Here is a 6,005-nt window from a genome sequence, read left to right on the forward strand (position 1 = left end):
AAGTCTCGGTTTGGAAAGTTTAAAAACCCCAACCATAACAGTCCTATTATTATGATTGATATTTGAGATCTCCTGATATGTTTGTTCCTCAGTCTGCCACTGATTATTCGGGGTCAGTAAGACAATCGTGTCAGAGTGATGACCCATTCTTATTTCTCAGTTCCACTAAAATAGTGTCACTGAGTGATCCCACAGGAATATCCTCTCTAGGTACTGATGTAATGATTCATGCAATGAAAACCCACCACCACGCGTCCTCTCTTGCCTCCCCTTCGATGCTTCCTGTAGCATCTCCACCTTGAAACAATGAACTGCCAGTCCTGTCCCTCCCTCAGCTTTGTTTCTGTGATAACTGTAATCTCCCAGTCCCATGTTCCAGTCCATGCCCTGAGTTCATCTTCCTTAGCTGTCAGGCCCCTTGCATTGAACTAAATGCAGTTTAATCATCACTTCCCCCTCCCCCATTTCCTGCTATCTTCTTGCCTGCCTTGTCTGCTGAAATTGCTGTCTTTAACTTGTGCACCAACCTCAGTCTTCTTTCTGGCCTTATGACTGTTTAAGGCGCAACACCCTGCCAGATTAGATTATATCCTCTCAAGCAGCTCTAACAATTCACCCTATCAGGAGGTGGGATCCCCTCCTGCTCCCAGTTCAGGTGCCTTCCCCACCCTGTCAACCTGTGCTGACACCTTCAGACATCCAGGGACTTGCCCACCAAGGTCCCGGTGTTACTCAGTTCTCCAGGAGGACCGACCCTTCATGATGTATATCCTTTGCTTATGAGACTTCCCACATTGCATTACCTCACAGTGATCAGAAGTAAACTCCATCCGACATTACTCAGTGTGTACAACTCTGAGTATGACTAACTTCATCCAATCTCCCTAACTGTCTCTATCTCTAATTGTCGAGAGAATGCTCAACCCTCCCTATTGCGTTAACCTCCTCCAGTCCCTCTCATGGACACCATCCATGTAAGCTTCTCCTGTTCCTGACTATATTTTCCTCCTGTTCCAATAAACCCTTGTGAACTTTGTGACCTAGTCCAATCTCTGCAGTGCTCTGTATAATCAGTCTCACTCTGCTTGGAATCTGGCTTCAATTCCAGCCTTGGCCAACTGTCTGTATGGACTTTGCATGTTCTCGCCCAGAATGTGTGGGTTTCTTCCGGGTACTCTGGTTTCCTGCCATAGTCCAACATTTGCACGATACGTGATTGGCCATCATAACTTGACTGTAGTATTCAGGCAAGTGTGGGTTTACGTGAGTTCACCGAGAGGAATGCAGGGTTTATTGGATAGGAAGAGGGATGGGTCTGGTTAGCATGCTCTTTAGAGGGGTTGGTGTGGACTTGTTGGGACAAAAATCCGGTTTCCACACTGTGGAGATTCTATTCACGTTACTGCCCAGTCCTGTCAACCATCCCTGTCTCTTGAACCTTGCCTCATCCCCAATACTCTCCTTATATGTGTCATCTCCAACAGTTTCTAAAACACTCCTTGGTGATTTCAGCTTCTCCAGTCCTTCCCATGATCGATATTGCTGTCACCTCCTCCTGCTTTTAGAACAATCCTTATAACTATTGCCATTTGGTAAATCACTCCCAATCACTGTTCCATCCTGAAACCACCAAAAACATTTATATCTCTGTAAACTCATCTGGACTGTCTATACTTCCTTTTGACAATCCCGTTCTGAGACTTTATCTATATCAAAAAAAGTCATTAAGTGTAGGTAACTCTTATTATTGTAACCTCCCTCCAGCCTTACAGCACTGAGGATCTGTAGAAGCTCTTTTCAAACTGACAGCCATCTCTGTGTCTGTAATCTCCTCCACTCTCCATAATACATTCTGTCTGAGCTCCTCTGTAGTCCATTCAACACTCTTTAACACTGTCTGTATCATTGTAACCTTCTCCAAAAAGACAAACTTCCCGATCTGTGTAAATCCCTACACCAGTCCCTATCCTTCTAAGCTCAGTCTAACAATACAACCCACCATGTCTGTGTATTCACCTTCAGTCCCTCCTCACCTCCCTATCTGTGTAACCTTCTCCATGCATTTTTGCTACAGTCTCTTCAACTGTCCCTGTCAGTGTAATATCTTCCAGTCCTGAAAACTCCCCTCTCTTTAACTTTCTCAGGCCACACATCCCTCACTATCTGTGACCTACTCCTGTCGGAGAACCCTTCCTGTGTGAACTGCTCCAACTCTTCAACTGTTCATAAGCTCCTGCAGCTCTTACAGTCCTCCCTATTGTCCAAACCTCCTCCAGTCCCTAAAATGCCATCAGTCTGTGGAGACCCTACCACCATCCCTATCTGTGTTATCCTCTCAGGTCCCTGCAACACTCCCGGTCTGTAGATCCCAGTCCAATGCCTGTGCCTCTCCCGATCCTGTTCCTACAAGACTCATTAACAATGTAAATTCCTCCCATCACTATTACCCACCCTGTCAGTGTAAGCTCCTCCTGTATCTCCAAACATTTACTCATCTCCATAACCTTCTCCAGCTCTTACCCCCAACTGTGTAAACATCACTCTCCACTCGAACCCTCCCTACTGCAGGAACTTCCTTTTGTTTGTGCTATGCTCCCTTATCTGTGAAACTGTCTCCAACCAAACTTGCTACCCAATATCTCCAAAAAGAATCCAGATTCCACAGCCTCCATGTCTAAATAACCCCCAGAACCTAAGCCTTCCTGTATCTATAAACATCTTCAATCACGATGACCCTCCATATCTCTGTTTGTTCTTCCAGTCGATACAAACATCTTTATCTCTGTAATCTGCTCAGCTCCCTAAAACAGTCCCTGTCTGTGATCCACCCTGTCCTACAATCATCCTTATCCCTGTAAACTTCTCTATCTCTCCCAACATTCCCAACTTCATGAACCCGTCAGCCCTACAGCTCTCCACATTTCTGTAACCTCCTGTGGGTCTGTGGTCCTCCCTCCCTGTGAAACGACCTCCAGTCCCCACATCCCTCCCAGTCTGGGTCTTCTGTTCCAGATCAGACCATTGATATCTCTGTAAACACCTCCACCTCTGACAACTCTTCCCATTTGTGTAACCTCGTTCAGCCCCCATACTCTCCAGCTTCCTGAATCCTCTTCCTGCCATTGAAACTAAAACCATGTTTATGTAACAACCACCAGTGCTTAAACCTCCCTGACTCAGTAACCTCTTGCAGCCCTAACAAAGCATCTAAACTGTGAAACCTCTCATTTCCCTACAATCCTCCCTCCCTCCCTCCCTCCCTCCTCAAATGCCTCCATCACCATGAAACCTCACAATTAGTGAAGCCTCCTTTTGGCACTGCAAACCTCCTAATGCCTGCAAAATCCTCCTGCCCTGATATTCCTCCCTATCTCTGTAACTCCCACCACCCTCCAGTGCCCTTCTGGGAACATGGCAGAGGAGGGAAGATTTGTAAAGTCCGAGCCATGTTACGGAGGTCGAATTCTGGGAATTACAGATTTGGTCGAATGTCTGTGGTGTGAGATTATTGGCGAGAACTCTAAAGACAGGATTTATGACTACTTGGAAAGCCATAGTTAAATTGGCCACAGTCAGTATGGGTTTGTGAGGGGTCAGGTCATACCTCACAAACCTTATTGAATTCTTTGAGGATATGACAGAATATGTTGATGGCTCACTCAGAAAAGAAGGATGATTGGGATACAGGGAAATCTGTCTGTCTGGATACAGGATTGGATGGACCAGAGAAGACAGAGGGTGGCAGCAGATGGACAGTATTGAGCCTGGAGCTCAGTGACCAGTGGGGTTCTGTAACAATCGGCTCTGGGACTCTGCTCTCTGTGATTTTTATAAATGAATTGGATGTGGATTTTGGAGAGTGGGTTAGTAAGTTTGCCAATAACATGAAGGTTGATGGAGTGGTGGGTATTGTGGGAGTGCTGTTGTAGGTTGCAATGGGACATTGACAGGACGCAGAGCTGGGCTGGAAGTGGCAGATGGAGTTCAATCTGGAAAAGTGTGAAGTGATTCATTCTGGAAGGTCGAACCAGAATATAGAATACAGTGTTAAAGGCAAAATACTTGGCATTGTGGAGGAATAGAGAGATCATGGGGTTCATGTCCATAGATCCCTCAAAGTTGCCACGCACATTGATAGGGTTACTAAAAAGTCATGTGTTGTGTTGGCTTTCCTTAGCAAGGGGATTGATTTCAAGACCTGCGAGGTTTTACTGCATCTTCATAGCGACCTGGTGGCTTAAGTATGTTTTACACTCTTGTTGCTTCCCTCACCACCCGCTGCAGATTCAGTTGAGCAGCAATATCCTTTAGGACCTGGCCAGCTCAGTCAGTAATTCTGTTGCACACCAGGTCTCGATATTGGACATTGAAATCCTGTACCCAGAGTACGTTTGACACCATTTTCCTTCCTCAGTGCTTCCTCCAAGTGTTGTTCAAAATGAAGGAGAACTGATCCATCAGCCAAGGGAGGACGGTATGTGGTAATCAGCAGGAGCCATGAGACCTACTGGTCTCCGGAGCCAATGCTGTGTACTCCCTGGGCAAATCCTCCTTGTCTGTAGACCAATGTGCCACCACCTCTGCCTGGTCTGTCCTGCCGGTGGGACAGGACATATCAGAGATTTCAGGAGAAAGTGAAGACTGCAGATGCTGGAGATCAGAGTCAAGGGTCTGGTGCTGGAAAAGCACAGCAGGTCATGCTGATGAAGGGCTTAGTCTTGAAACGTCGATTCTCCTGCTCCTCGGATGCTGCCTGACCTGTTGTGCTTTTCCAGCACCACACTCTCGATATCTAGGGATGGTGATGGTGGTTTCTGGTCATCTTTGTAAGGGATGATTCCATGAGTATGACTATGTCAGACTGTTCCTTGACTGGTCTGTGAGACAGCTCTCCACATTTTGGCACCAAAAACCATATGTTAGTGAGGAGTTCGTTGCACCATCAAGAGGGCTGATTCTCTGGTTGTAATTTCTGGTGCCGTGTTAGTTGCCAACTGGTCCATCCAGTTTCATTCCTGTGTTGAGACTTTGCAGTGATTAATACAGTGAGTAGCTGGCTGGGCCGCTATCAGGTTGGCAGGATTTTTTTTTACCATTGACAATGGTTTCATGGAGATGAGGAGATTCCTAATACGTTGTTTCTTTTTCTTGAATTCAGATTCCACCATCTGCCAAGATGGGATTCGAATCAGGTCTTCAGTCGTTTGTTTTAATATTCTGCATAAAAGCTAAATACATCAGGTTTGTTCACTCATTTTAAATATCACTAACCCGTGATTTTGTTTCTTTGTAAAACACTGTCCATCATCCTGTCTCCGCTATCCTCCCCTCCAACAACAAGAGAGGAACACATGGAGTTTCTCTGTCTCTCAGACTGAGAGAATCCGATCCGCTGCTTCTCTCTCTCCCACGAGCCCACTGAGCCAAACTGCCTAACATGGTGTTCCTGGTTTTTGTCCTAAACCTACATCTTTCTCCAGTCTCTTGTCAAGGCTTATCAGAGCTCACCTTGACCCTTGACCCTAATCTCGCTAAACTCATTTTCCAACTCCCTTTCCTCAACGATCTATCCTTGGTCTCTCCTGTACCTCACGTACATAGTGCCAGGAGGTGATATCATCCAAAAACACTGTGTTAGGTTTGACATGTACACTGACGATGCACAGCTCTCCCTCCCCATCACCCCTCTCCATTACTCCACTGTTACTCAGTTATCAAACTGCTTACCACACTCCTACTACTCGATTAGCTGCAGTTTCCTCCAATGAAACATTGTCATGGTTAAACCCATTGCCTTAACTTTACCTTTCTGCTGAGCCACTCCCTCTCACTGGGAACTCTCTGAAGCAGAACGACACTCTTCACAATATTGCTGTTATATCTGACCCCAAGGTGACCTTCTGATCAGACATCCACACAATCACAAACACCAGGAATTCCAATCTCTTAACCGTTGCTTTTCTCCACTTTACCCCAGCTCCATTGCTACTGAAACCCCTTACCCG

General features: G+C 46.1%; 1 long non-coding RNA gene across 1 annotated transcript in view; it reads left to right on the forward strand.

The window, feature by feature from the left end:
- The window catches only part of LOC140458605 (uncharacterized), a 44,487-nt gene extending 39,245 nt beyond the window's left edge, over window positions 1-5,242 (forward strand). The window contains exon 3 of the long non-coding RNA XR_011953605.1: window positions 5,159-5,242. This is a non-coding gene — a long non-coding RNA (uncharacterized lncRNA). The remainder of the gene's footprint in view (window positions 1-5,158) is intronic.
- The last annotated feature ends 763 nt before the right edge of the window (window positions 5,243-6,005 follow it).

Source organism: Chiloscyllium punctatum, chromosome 33 (assembly GCF_047496795.1).
Source record: "Chiloscyllium punctatum isolate Juve2018m chromosome 33, sChiPun1.3, whole genome shotgun sequence".
In the NCBI taxonomy this organism is placed as follows: Eukaryota; Metazoa; Chordata; class Chondrichthyes; order Orectolobiformes; family Hemiscylliidae; genus Chiloscyllium; species Chiloscyllium punctatum.